Raw genomic sequence first — 15,070 nt, 5'->3', positions numbered from 1 at the left:
CAGCAAAGGTTTCTTCTTGTTTCCCAAAGTGATCTAAAGTTCTTGGGTTTGGGTCCCAATATTTATACCCAGTTTCTCTTTGTTCTCTGAAGGCAGAGAGGCCTTTGTCTAGTCCCAACCAGTTCTGGTCCGTCCTGTAGCACTTTTTTGACATGACTCCTTCTTTCCTTTCACAGTGCAGGGCAGAGACATCAGACGCACCACAGGAGGTGGAGCCAGCATTGTGGAGGGAAGACACAGCCCTATTCAGGTCCCAGGTGCAACTCCTCCCACCCATCTAGATGCAGATCTCTTTATTCAGCCCTGTGCTGACTCACCCTGCCTCCTGGAATCCCCCTGCCCCTGTCACTCAAACTTCACAACCTAGCAGAGGTAGGCCTGGATGGTTAGACAAGAAAATACCTACTTTCTAAAAGTGGTATTTTCAAACACAGAATGTTAAAACCAACTTCACTAAAATATGTATTTTATCATTCTGACTTCAGGCATACTAAACTCGAATTTCTACCATGTTCCCTGAGTCAGTTAGGATTATAAGATGTAATAATCAAACTGCCTATTCTGGTCTATAGGGAACAGGTAGCCTTGCAATAGTGAAAAACGAAAATGGCTTTAATTCACTATTAGGACATGCCATACATACAAGGGCTTGTCCTACCTTATACTTACAAGGCACCCTGCCTTTGGGCCTACCATGGGGTTGTCTGATATGAAGAAAAGGGAAGGTTTAGGGACTGACAAGTGGGTGCACTTGCCCAGTCAGCATAGCAGTACAAGACTGCACACAGGCTCTGCAATGGCAGACCTGAGACACACTCTTACAGGCTGCTTCTGTGGGTGGCACAACCAGTGCTGCAAGCCCACCAGTAGCATTTGGATCACCAACCCTGGGCACTCCTGGTGCACTGTACGAGGGTCTGACAGGTAAACCAAACCAGCCAATCATGGAATCACTAATTCATACATCAATTTAAAATAGGGAGCACTTGCACTGTGGCACTGGAGAGCAGTGGCACAGTGCCCAAAGCATCTAACACCAGCAAAAACACGAGGCAACAGTTAAAATGGTCAGAAAAGGTGATAACTGGCCAGGTGGAGTTAAAAGATTAAAATATCATTTGAGAATATTAAGTGAAAACCCTGAACAAGTAAATGAAGTTACTAGTCAAACTCAGTCAACGCAGTCAATTGTGACAAACACTCAAAGAAGTCCAAGACTGAGAATCTTGAACAATAAGTTCAAGGGTCCTGAGTGGACCTACATGATTTTGGAAGAATTTTAAAATTTGGATTTGAATGAAGAGACAGAGGAGGAATAAGTAAATGCTGAGCAGATTGATGAAGGGAAAGTGAGACCTTCTTGAAGTACCAAAGGTTTGAATTCACAAATAAAGAAAAGAAAGAAGAGAAATCTTCTTAGACTAAAATGGCTGAAGACAGGGTTGCTGAAAGACCAAAACAAAGTTGTACTAAAAAATGCTGTAGGGTTTGAGTAGGTAGCATTCTATTAGTGGTCATAGTATGGTTATTCCTATCTGTAGCAGTTCCTTATCTCATGATAACAGGCAAAAAGAAGGATACAGATACTAATGAAAAGACAGCTACCATGAAAGGAGATAGAGTAGAATTAGAAGCAGCAGATGGGATAGATTTACCGTACACAATATTGGATAATGACACATCATTAAATGTATTTACAAAGTTATTGTTTCAGTATGTAGACACAATGGAGATTAGTGATTGTTATGTTGGTATGGAATTACCAGCTTCAGTGGCAGAGGGAGTCACATACCATCATTTACCTTTAACATATGGCATTTCATGTAGTGTACTGACAAGTCAATTTTATAGGACAGGAAAACTTCAGTATTATTACTCAAATTTAGATGTAGTACTTTCAGAAATTCCCATTCGAAAGAATATGAATGCAGTGCTTAGTAGTCCACATGCACAGTTTATGGGTGAATTTTTCTTAACAATGAAGTCAATATATATAGTAAAAGCACACAAAAGTTATTTAGCATGCTCATTACGTGAAGAGGAGAAAGAGTTTTTGAATTTAGTTGAAGAAAGGAGACAGGATTTTCAAAGAAAAGCTACTGAACAGAAAACCCATATTCCACCATGGGCTTAGAAAAAGGGAATTTATGCAGCTGGCAAAGCTCATGCTGCAATGTCCCTAGACTTTGTAAAGACAGGGAAAACATGTCTCCATAGATTAAAGACAGACTATAACAATGTATTTATTGGTTCCAGTGAATGTGAACATAACTTCCTGATTCTGGGAGGTTGGGGACTAAAAGGGGAACTGATCCATTATTTCCTGGGGTTTACTACGTGTGTGGAAACAATGCTTACTATAAGCTGCCTGCACGGTGGTACGAGAGTTGCTACTTTGGAATAGTATTTCCGAAGGTATATCATTTAAAAAGAATCACTGGAAGCAATGAAAACACTAAAGAACTAACACGAAGAAAGAGAGCTAGTTTTTCAGAAATAATAGGTGACATTTTTGGTGCATTGATACCTTCAGTGGGAGTCATCGTAAATTTGCATAGAATCTGTCAATTGTCAACAGTAGTTGATCGTCTTTCAATGGATACTGATGGGGGTTTCTTGATGATCAATATGGAAATGGTTGCAATTAGGTCTATAGTTTTAGAAAATCGACTTGCGCTTGATATATTATTGGCAAAGGAAGGCGGAGTCTGTAAAATGCTGAAAGTGCAACATTGTTGCACTTATATACCGGATAAAAATAAGGAAAACAGAGGATATATTAAGAATATTACAAAACTTCAAGATGAATTGATACCACTGGAGGTTGACAGTGTATGGGAGAGACTAACAAAGAGTATTTCTTCAATAGGGACTTGGTTTACTAATCTTGAGAAAGGTATTATAGATCAAGTAGTCTTTCCATTAGTTGGTATAACAATAATAGTTTTAACGATAATGATATGGTGTAAATGCTGCAGAAACAAAGGGAAAGGAAGAAAATATGAAGTGATTGGAAAGGGAAAGAAAAGAAAGTATGAAGAGATCCAACTAGAAGAAATGAAAGGGAAATTATACAAACGAATGAAAGACTTAAAAAACAAAGATGAGAACGAGAACAAAAAGGGAGGAGAAGAAATTGAAATATGTTAAAGTTGGTATCTAATCGGGAAGGGTGATTTTGTGATGGGTCAAAATGCCATCAGAGAGGGGATTGATGGAGCAAGGACTCGTAGAAAGAGACTTGCTCGGAAGCAAGCCTCTCATTTAACTCTTTAACATTGTACTAATTATGTATTGTGTAAAACTAATACGCACTACATCACAATAATGGCTAGAGAAGCTTGCCTATGTGTTTACTAATGTAAGTAACTCGAGTGAAGTTCTAAAATGGCTGCTAACAGTAAATCTTTATTGCGCATGCATCAACTGCATCTACGCAGTGTGACGAGCTGTCGCTTGGAGGGAAATTCTTGCGCATGAGCAGAAAATACTAAAATGGCGGATTGAAGCTCACATGCACGGCATCTGCTTTGCTGAAATTAAACCAAGATATTTTACTAATGCAAAAGGGGGGGAAAGCATTAATAAGTAAATTGGATTAGAGTAGAGATGGGTGGTATACAGTGAAACCATGTATTCTTGAAAATAATATTTGTCTTTCTGACTTTCTTATTAGTGCGCATTTGGGCCTCTCATAAGAGTCCAGAGTCTTTTAGTCACATGACCTCCACGCATGCCTGGTGAGATTGAGCCGGAAGAGTGACGATATTCTTGAATGCGATCCAAGGACACAAAAGTAACATACTCTGGGAAGAAGCACTGAAGACCTCTGGATAAATAGATGATCATGACAAAATAAACAATTTTTTCTAATAAGATATGAATATTGGTGGGAATAAAAAAATTTGAATAAAAATGACGGGGTTGGATCTGTGAACAATGGAATGATAGACTAAGATTAGGTATAAGCATGGTGTGCTGATCATCCCCCCCCTTGCCTGTCCAATCAGAGTTAGTATTTTCACGATATTTGAAACATTAATGGGCGGTACATGAATATTGAAAGGTATAAATGAGGTAGTCTTAGTTAGTTAGTCAGACGGAGATTTGCTGAATGCTGAAGAGATCGGGATGCGGTCGGAATGACTGATGAAGAATCAAATGCAGAACCATCTATCCTAAATTAATTCATTAGAAGAAGATCACAGAAGAACCTCAAGGAGGAAGAGAGTGTCAGAGAGGGGTGCTATGCAAGTGTCAGTGTTAGAGAGGTCAACTATCCTGTCCTGATTCCTGTCCTGAAGCCTTTGTCGCCTGATCTTTCCCGGGGGACCCTTACTAGCCCTTTGGCCAGGGGGTTGGTTTTCACACCATCCTAGGTAAATATTATTTTCATAAATGTGCAGATATCCTTTTCTCTCTGTCCTCTCCTTTCTGAGTAAAAGTCATTGCAAGATATAAAGTATGTGTCTGATGATTGATTAATTGAATTTTCCTTCCTATGAGTGACGGAGACTGTACTGTACTTTGAGGTGGTTCACATGAAATTAATTTAGATAAAGATTTAGAATTTTCCCAAGTCTGTGGTTATTTCATTTGGTACTAAGAGAAATTATTAATGTCATTTCACCATCAACTAGTTCGACTAATGGTCCATCGACCAGAGGAAAGAACGTTTTGATCAGTGAAAGATTAGTTGAGAGCAAGCGGTGACTAATCTTGAAATGTTAGAAAATTATAAATTCTGAATCCAGTGGTATTACTAGACAGAGTGTATGTGGGAATATGGGCCCAGGAGAGTAGATGGTATTAGAGTATCTGTTGCAGGTGAGTCGCTGGATCAGAGGAACGGAAGTACTGTTTGGGCAACATGGAATAATGTAAAGCGGCGAACACTGTCATTTGCTAGAGCGTGCCTTGGAGTGTTCAAGGGCAAGAGGAACTACTGAGTGCGCAATTTAGGGAGAGGCGGCCATGCTCAGGTTGTGGCAAAATCTTTGTCTGCTTTGGGGAGGCAAGAGTATTGCCTACAGGGCTCTGGACGCCGTCTTGGAATTAAGCGGCATGAGGCTCATATGCTGTGGCCAGTTGCTGGAAATTGCAACAGCAGGGGGTGCGTTTCAGCAAGTGGCACTGAAAGCCTCTATTTTTAAAAAGAGGGACTCAATACCCGTTTGCTGCCAAGATGAGGTTGTGGCAGGTGTCGCGAATATGGCATTGTGGTATCACTCTGTTAGAGGATTGTGTAGCTCTGTGAGTGTGCCAGGGGTGGATCAAGTCAGCAAAAGTTGACAGCTCAGGGTGTACCTGTTACCTAATATGCTAGCCAATGAGCAAAATAAATCATGGCTTATGAAATTGTACAAAAACACCAGTGATTAATTTAAATGTTGACGGTGGAAATTACATTTATAAAATCTCTTCCCACATTATAATATAGCCTCTGTTTAACGCGTTCTTAAAGCCTCAGGTGTGTCACTTTAGGTCTATCAAGGGAGATGTGGTTAATATAGTTTCCATGGGTCTACTGTGTGCAAGTAACAGAGCAACACTACCTGAGGTCTTCTACTTATTTGGAAGTAGAAGATCTCAGGAATGGATTCTTTTTACAAAGTGGTTGATAGTAGGGGGATAAATTAGGTAAGTATTTCTGAGAGATATCGCTAGAGAAAGAATGAGACGGAGAATGTTTATGTTTGAATAAATTTGAGTAATGTATCCTGCTGTAGGTTAGCATGGGGAGTAAATGGGAACACTAAAGGGTCCATTAGTATGGCGGGTGGACTTCGTCCGCCCGCCATAGCCCTGGGAAATGGGACCGCCCTCAATGCATGCGGCGGTTCCGCATGTGAAATTAGGATGCGCCCGCCGCAATGTCAAAAATGCATGTTGTGCATTTGCATGCACAATGTGGCAGGCACCGCACGGTGCCTGCCATGTTGAGCATGCAAATGTATGTGCCCCACCACCCCCCCAACATCCTGGGGGCCCGCAACGGGTCCCCAACTTCAAACTCCGCATGCCTTTCCGTATCGGCAACGCCACCACAGAATGGCTGCTTACCTCCCGCATAATAACATGGATGGCGGTGTCTAGCAGACACCACCACCATATTCAACCCATTTCCGCCCGGTCGACGAGTCGACCTGGCGGAAAAGTGATACTGATACTGATATGGCGGGGGGTAATTTCTATGTGGGCGGTGATTTATGGCAGGTAAGCAATGGACTAACCCAGAGGCCACATAAGTATTGTTACAATATGTAACATTTCTTTGGCAACGCAGGTGATACCTAATAAAAGGAAAGTATTGTGGGCTGGGTCAGTGGCATAGCTAGGCTCTCTGCTGCCTGTGGCGGTCCCTGCCTTTGCCACCCACAGCCGCGCTGAAGGGCGGGAGGTGCTGGCAATAAATTCTGCGCTCGCAGACCCCCACAACAAACGCATGTAAGAGCAGGGGCCGCCACTGCCCCCAAAACCCATGCTGGGCAGGCTGCACCCCCTTGCTATGCCAATGGGCTGGGTGTTTGATTAGCAGTATGTAGAGACAGAGAGAGAGTATTCGTATGGCTTTGGGGAAGCCGAAGCTCCCCTTGCACTCACTCAATGTTTGAAGGCCTTGGGCAGGCTACCTAGGAGGAGTTCAAGGGACAGATGGGAACCCTTGGCTTTGACTCTTTGACCCAACTCAACTAGCGCAGGCATACAGATGAGATATGAAAATTTCCACACATACGAACTGTGGATCGCAAGTAATTATCAAGAGCCTCATTACAATTGCCCTGCAAATATAAATGTAGGTATTTGTGCCTAAATCAGCATTCAGATGTAGCAGTAACTACCACATAAGTGAAGGTTTTGCCATATCTCATTAGGAACAGGTAAACTCTGAACGGTGTGGTACATGCATACCCAGACTATAATGTGGTTGGAGTTATCGATATTTACTGTGTGCGCAATTATAACCTAGGATTGCAGAGCACTTGGAATGAAGCCATAAGTTGGCACCATGAATAGTAATTGTAGAGCTTAGCAAAACCATGTGCCTGTAAGGTGCTCGGAATAGTTCTCTGTTAGGAATGTCTAGCTTGAAGTCAAGTCCTAAGTGTAGTGGCTAGTCAACTCAATGCTTGTGTGTCTATCACCCAACCAGCAGATTTCTCTGACAGTGAGCAAGAATGGCCTCTCAACAGTGCACATGGATTCCACAAGCTGATCTTTGATTAGCTACTTTTACCCTTATGTATTCACACACACTCCACACACGTATACCTAGCTATTAGCTGTTAATGGAAACCATTGGGGTTAACTTTGCCTGGAGCTAGTGTGAAACTGACAAAGTGGGTAAAAGACTGGGTCCAGTTGTGACTAGGAACTACAGAGTACGTGAAGGAATGCATACCTCTGTTTGGGGGTATTGCCCTTGAATGTTGAAGCCAGAACATTGAGGTACGCTAATTTTGAGGACAAAATATTGAATCAAAAAAATAGAAATCTGAGTAATTATAGATTTTCTATGCCTAACTCTACAACTATGTACCTTTATAAAACACATATATCTTCAAGCTACGTAGAGGTGCAGTTAGGAATAGCAAATCTATACTTCCTCTTTATGCACTTAATGATCAATATTTTGTCCACAACATTCTTGTACCACGACATACATAGTCTCAATATTCAACAGCAGAATTCTGCCTGGGTATCATGGTTAGTAAAGAAAGCCATACATAGAGCGATTCACCTGACAAAAAATATTTAGGTTTGTAAAATTCCTAGTAACTTCCATCTAATTTGATTTTACAAAATCCCCATGCACACTGGATTTTAGTCAAGTGATTTAATTATTGAGGTTCAATTTATCATTTGATCTAGGGAACAAATAGTTGCACTAATTGCCTGTTACATGAGGTATGAGGATGAAATTGGTAGGGCGCACCAGACTGGTAAGTGCTGGGAACCTAGAGCTCGCACCATTATATGCTCCTTATGACTTCAAGAACCCTAATACATGCTCTTTAATATTTCAAGAACTCAGTCATACAGAATCACTCTCCTTAACATGCTACGCTTAGAATGGTCCGCTGTCCTTACCATCACAGTTTGCTGTTAGTATCCACCCTCATTTCTACTGCAATGGTAAGTATTTTGAAGGCTCTGGCTTCTCACCAAGGACCTATGGTTACTAGCATATGAATAATGTTTTTCCATACAGGTTTCTATTGTCCATTTCTGCGGTTTCTGGGTGTATCAAATCGCATTAATACTACCAAATGCACTGATACCCAATTTACCAGCTTCAAAAGGATGGAAGGCTGACTTCGGAGCTGGTCTGGACGTAGCAAGAATCAGATGTTTTCCCGGCAGGCTGGAAGGGTTGTGGCCAGTTTGCAGCAGTAGGGGGCAGTTTTTTGTTACTGGGGGATGGTTTTGCAGCGGTGCTGTAATATTGCCCCAAAGTAACAAAAGCAGCCGTGCGTCACACTTGCACCTCCACTGTTCCGCTCCTCCTTTCTCCTCCCAGGGGCTGGTCCTTCAAAATTGCCAGGGCTGCTTTGGGTTTCCAGACCGGCCCTGGCTGAGTTGGCCTTGATTGGATAAGAATATGTGATTTGTAAATCGTAGTAGATGTCACTAGTAGTGTTAGCTCATTCACACATTTTATAGCGAATTTAAAGAGCAGCAGTACAGGTGCAGCATCACCTTCAAAAGGTTCCTCCACCCTGTACTGTGTAAGAGAGCTGTAAAATGCCCACATGCAATGAAATGTCCACTAGTGGTTTGAGCAATACACATACCTTTGAGTTGTTGATCTACGGTCCAACCAGGGAAGATGTTCCTCAACGTCCCAGGCTCCAACAACATTGTGCCATCTCACATCAGCCTAGGATATCAGACACACACATGAATTATATGAACAAGAATAGAAAGTATGCAGCAGAAAATAATGAGTGTGCTATTTTTCCTATCAATCTCTGCCAGATCTGGGGGCACTTCATTCTGACTGGTTTCATGCTTTGTTTCTCATTACTGTGTGAAATTCAGAGTTTGGTTAAACATTAGGGAGGTGTTCAGTTGAATTAGAGGCAGAATCAAACACCGAATTCTGCTAAATATAACACGTTTGTTCATTCCTTCTCTGTAGTCATATCAATTCAAATGCTGTGATTAGAATCACGTTTTAGTGATACATGTGGGGAGATTGCCAGAGGTGTGGGACTTAAGAACTGCAATGCTTAAACACAAGATTTATTTAGATGTGCATGAAAAAGGAATATGGGGAATGCTAAAACAGCCACTGCATGTTAGGATTTTTTGTACAAAATGAAAGAAGGTGAAAACATGGGAATACATATTATAAACATTTGTTTTTTGCCACAATATTTTATTGACATTGTCTACATAACTCAGAAGGGACACTGTACAACTATGAGAGCAAAACGCATTATTTGACTCATTGAAAGGAAAAATAGTCATTGAATTGTACTGTAATTGCATTTATATAGCACTTACTAGCCCTGAAAAGGCATTGATGCAGTTTTCAGTGTGTAACATGCTGCTCCAGGAACACAGGGTTAGTTGTTAATACAAAGTTTATTTGTAAAATTAGTTTTCAACTTGTGCTCTTCAGATGAAATCATCTCATGAAATAGCCTATGATTTGTGTGGTTGAAGTTAATAGGTTATAGTCTTGTGTTCTCCAGATATGTTCTTTCCTGCAATAAATCTATAGATGTCAGTAACTGAGATTAGTTGAATTTGGATTGGGAAAGGTTAGGATTGGCTAAATTTACAATTGAAAAAATTAAAGAAGAAATTAATTAGAGGTTTATGTGAATGGGTTTATTGCATTAGGGAGTTAACAGACATTGCTAGTAGAAAAATGTGTGCTTTAGTGCCGATGAGTAGTGAAATATGAAGGTGGATTTGAAGGGAATTATGGATTGCAATGTTTAGTTCAAGAAATTCCAAACTGGTAAAAGACAAGGAGGCAGATTTATGAGCCCCTTGCGCCACTTTTGCGTCACTTTTCCCATGTTAAAAGTGACGCAAAAGTGGCGCAAGGGGCTCATAAATCTGCCCCAAGGTATTTAGGAGATGATGAAGATAAGAGCAAGCCAAAATGGCAGAACATATTTTGGGAGAAGTCAAAGTAGAAAAGGGAATTTTAGAGGGAAGTTGTTAGACCTGGCACCATTGGTGTGAGTCTCCCTTCCATTTTTCGCTGTGTCTCCTCTGTTTTTGCTGGTTATAGATGCTCTGGGCGCTGTGCCACTGCCATTCAGTGCCTCAGCGCGAATGCTCCCTGTGTAAAGATGACATGTGAATTGGTATATCCATGATTGGCTTATTTGGTTTACCTGTTAGTCCCTAGTAGCGTGGCCTGTGTGTGCCCAGGGCTGGTAAACCAAATGCTGCTGGTGGGCCTGCAGCGCTGGTTTGCGCCACCCACAGAAGCAGCTTGTAAAGTGTGTCTCAGACCTGCCACTGCAGTGTCTGTGTGCAGTCTAGAACTGCCATCTTGGCTGTGAAGTGCACCCACTTCCCAGCTCCGCCACCTTCCCTTGGCATCATGTAAGCCACCCCTATAGTAGGGTGCATTGTATGTGTAAGGTAGGACATGCTCTGATGTGTGTAGCATGTCCTGGTAGTGAATTACACCCAATTTCGTTTTCACTACTGTAAGGCTACCTGTTCTCCATAGGCCAGAATGGGACGTTTGGCTATTATATTCTATAGTCCTAACTGACCCAAAGAACATGGTAGAAAAACGAATTTAGTATGCCTGAGCTCAGAATATTAAAATACATCTTTTAGTGAAGTTTATTTTTATATTCTGTGTTTGAAAATGCCACTTTTAGAAAGTAGGTATTTTCTTGCCTAAGCCTTCCAGTGTGCTCTGCTGTTATGTGTATTGGCTGTCTGGTTTTGGAGGGACAGGGCAGGCTGAGTCAGACTTGGTTTGAATAGAGAAATATGCATTGGAGTATGGGGAGGGGTAGCTCCTGGACCTAAAAAGGGCTGTGCCTCACAAGGTGAATGCTGGCTCCACCTCCCACTGTGCGTCTGATGGCAGACCCCCTCTTTCTGAAAGGAAGGATGCAGCCTGGTAAACAAAGTGCTCAAGGTCTGGGCAGAACTGGTTCTGGCTGGGTTCAGTGACTTGTGACTCTTTAGAACAAAGACTTTTGGGGTATAAATATCTTTGCTGTAACCCCTACAATTTGTATTGCTCCTGGACAACAATAAGAACCTCTGTCCGTGTAACTGAAGGAATCTGCAGGAGAGGACTGTCCTTGTGCTTGTGTGCTGTTTCTTGGACTGGCCTGCAGTGGTTACTACTGGACTTGGAAGAAGAGGAAAAGGACTTTGAAGGAACTTTTATTTTTGCTACAGCAATCACCCAAGGGCTAGAAGAGAGCTAGCCTCCTGCTGGAGTCTCAGGCACATCAGACTCCATCACCAGCCTCCTGTTTCCTCCGAGCGAGGATTTCTATCTGCAGGTGAGGCTCCTGTGAGTTCCAGGGCCTCTAGTTCTACTGTGGAGAAGAGAGTGCTGCAATCGTCGCTAACGCCCGTTAGCGAGCCGCCGCAGCTGAAGAGCGTAAGGAAAATCATTGTGCTGCTGCCGCTGAGTGCTCGCTGCCGGAGATCATCGCATCACACGTTTGCGGGCTGCCAAATGCTTGCTAACCCGAAGATTATCACATCGCATGTTTGCGGGCCTCAAAGCATTCGCTAACCAAAGATCATCGCATCGAGTTCATCGCTTCACCACATCGCAGCGCGTACGCCGAGCATTCACCATTTTCATCGCATCACATCAGGATTGTTGCTCCCTCGTGGAGCGCCATTTCTTTTCATCGCAACAAGATCACATACGCAACAGGCTCGGCGCATCATCCTCCCTTCAAGGCAAGCATTTCATCGCATCGCCGGCTTAGCGTGTAGAAGTTTGTCGCTTTCTCCTGCACACAAATCAGCGCATCATCCTCCCTTGCGGCAAGGATTCAACGCATCGCTGGTCACGCGTGAGGAAAATCATTGCTACAACTCCTTAGCGACATTTTGGTTGCTTTGCTACAGAATCCAGGTATTTTGTGAGTAAAAAGGTCGCAGAGACCACTGCCTTGAACTGAACTCCTCTTTGCACACTTTGAACTATTTTTGCAGCATTTTAAGAGTAATCCTATTTTCCTAGTATTGTGGATTTTTTACTGTTATTGGTCTTGTGTTAAGTCTATATATAAAAATACTTATTTTTTATAACTACTTGTGTGGTGTCCCTTTGTAGTGTTCTTCACTGTGTTACTGTGTATGATCATAAATGCTTCACACACTGCCTCTGAGATAAGCCTAACTGCTCGTGCTACGTTACCACAGGGTTGAGCAGGGGTTATCAAAGGGTGTAGCCCGCGTACTCTGACTTAGGAAGAAGGGTCCCTACTTGGTCAGTGGCCAGCCATTGCCAACTAGAGACCCCCATTTCTAACAGAAGTCAATATCAGTGGCATGCAGGGATGAACCATTTTTCCTTGTATAGTGATATCTGTTACGTGTTTCAAATTAGTTCTTCAATATTGTTCAAATTTGAAGAACATAACAGATAGCACTTTATGGGTAAGGCTTTTGTGCCGCTATAGAGTTGGGACTGCGAATGTAGTGTAGGGGCAGTGTAGCTCAACAGAGCTGCAGTTATTTGCTTAGGCTCTCCTCTATGTGGTGAGTCTTACTTATGTTCTCAGGTAAACATGTTGGAAATGGCAAGTTCTAGTCTTTATTGTGAGTTTCAGGTGATTTTCAATGGCTTTTGCCTTTGCTAGGAGGTAGTTCTATAATTTTGGCACACAATAATGAGTGAGTAGTGCCATCAAAGGTTTTAGAATGCCGGACCTTCAACCTGGAAAACGAGTTCCTGGTTGAATGTATGGCAAGAAAAGATGTGCTTCTCTTGGAAACTTAGGAAATAGTTTAGGTGATGTGTTGGTGAACAGAGTTGCTGGTATTTGTGTTATTTCACGTTTTCACAGCTCAATCATACACATTTTCTCTGATTATCATATAGTGAAAATATAGCTATTTATAAGCTTTCTAAATTTCAGGTGTTTTTCTGTGGCTCTTAGATTTGCCAGAATTGAATTCCAGAATTTGGCAGCCTGTATGGAGAAAGTAGAGTCACTGACATTTTTTTCTTGTATATTGGAATTATTCGATTCTAAGCTAGCCTCGGATATATCTTCCAGGGTTGTAAATATTGATTTCTTTTTCTGAAGGAATTCAGGGCCTTTTTCTCTTCATCACCCTGCACAATAGCTTGAATGATGCACAATAGCTTTAATGAGGACCTTCTTGTGACCACTAATCAGTGGGGGGCCCTCAGAACAGAAGATCTGTAAGCTCCTATCTTTACAGTTAGAAGACGTCCTGCTGCTGAGGTCCGAATTCTCTGGGGAGTGAGAGAGCGTGAGCATTAGAGAGAAGGGGATGGGAGAGTAAAAAGAGCACAGACGAGAGACAGAAAAACAGAGAGAGGAAGGATGAAAAAATATGCACCTGATTGGACTGCTGCAAGTAAAATAAAGCAAGCAATGGCAAAGCCAAGATGAAGTACAGTGAAGTTCTAATGGATGCCCTTTTGCTTGAGATGCAACTGAAAAGATGTTTAAAAGCTGTTGTACTGCAGGTTGTTACTAGTTGTCCCTGTTGAGTCAGATGCAACTGCTCGTAAAGTCTTTCTCAAAGCTGCAGAAACAAAATGTGTTGCTTGATGTTACGCTTGACCCAGATACAACTGCTTGAAAAGGCCTTCTCTGAGCTGCACTACCTCAAGCTGTTGCTAGATAGCCCTCTTGTTTCATGTGCAACTACTTGAAAAGAGTCTTCAGTTTTGGAAGGCTTTAGTAGATGCCCCTCAAGAGTCAGATGCAACTACCTCATAGCTCATTCTCAGTAAAATACAACTGCTTTAAATATCTTTCACTAAGTAGGAGTATTAGAATTGTACTCGAAGTCCCTCCCATGTCTAACGCAACGGCTTGAAAAGTCTTTCACAGAGTCACAGTACTTCAAGTCCTTACTAGATCCCCCTCTAGAGTAAGAAGCACCTGCCTGAAAAGTTTTTCATAACTCTGTAGTACTGCAAGGCAACCTCATATATAAAAGAGAAAATGGAAAATCTAGGATTGCCTCCATACCAAAAATAAAATCTGTTACCGCATACAAGAAAAATCACAACTATGACAGCCAGGTTCCTATATTTATAAGAAAGGCACCAGGAAAAAAAACTACAATGCTAACTAGCTAAATATACTGTGTATATATTGTGAACAGATATAATTACTAGACATTAAAGGCCTGCTAGACACTCAAAATGAGTGCAAAAAGAGACTCCTGGATGGAACAGCGAGGCAGAGGTCTAGGGGCAGATGACCATGCATCAAGGGCTTCTCATCATAAATGTGCCCTACACTGACCAGGTACCTTGAGGGAAAACATTGCCTATCACTATAATTTGAGAGCCACCTCTAGTCTGTACAAATGGTGATGCACTGTCTCAACACTAACACATTTCGTTGGTGGAGAGATGTAAGAATGTCAAAGGGAACCCCTCTGCATTGTCAGAGAAAAATAACAAAGCTCAGTCGTAAAGGATTATTATACTAGATCTCCCGAATAGCACAGGTAATGATTATTAAAAGTGTGCAAGCACTACTTAAAAATAGGTAGATGCATCTTCAATGCATATAAACAGGTTATGTAGATTTTATCATAACTAGAATTGCATTTAGACTCTTTAAGCACTACCCTTTTGCTAATTATTTAAAGGTGACTCAGGAATTGGAGATACCCTGATATGTTTTGATGTAAAATAATTTGAGAGCCCTGCCTTTAACAATCAGTTTTCCCATATCCATAGACAGAGTAGTTCAGCCAACATTCATATAAACAAGTTAAAGCCAAACTGACTAAACACCTGTATTGGTGGCTTCTCAAACAAAAAATGTTTCTCTAACTAGCATGAATTGTGGAAATCAAAGAGAAAAGGTTGTTGTCCCACCTCTTTATCGAACAC

General features: G+C 41.8%; 1 pseudogene; it reads right to left on the bottom strand.

The window, feature by feature from the left end:
- Nucleotides 1–15,070, bottom strand: part of LOC146805519 (lysozyme g-like) — a 76,078-nt pseudogene that overhangs the window by 43,207 nt on the left and 17,801 nt on the right.

Source organism: Triturus cristatus, chromosome 8 (genome assembly GCF_964204655.1).
Source record: "Triturus cristatus chromosome 8, aTriCri1.1, whole genome shotgun sequence".
Lineage (NCBI taxonomy): Eukaryota > Metazoa > Chordata > Amphibia > Caudata > Salamandridae > Triturus > Triturus cristatus.
This window is presented reverse-complemented; position numbering and strand designations above follow the sequence as displayed.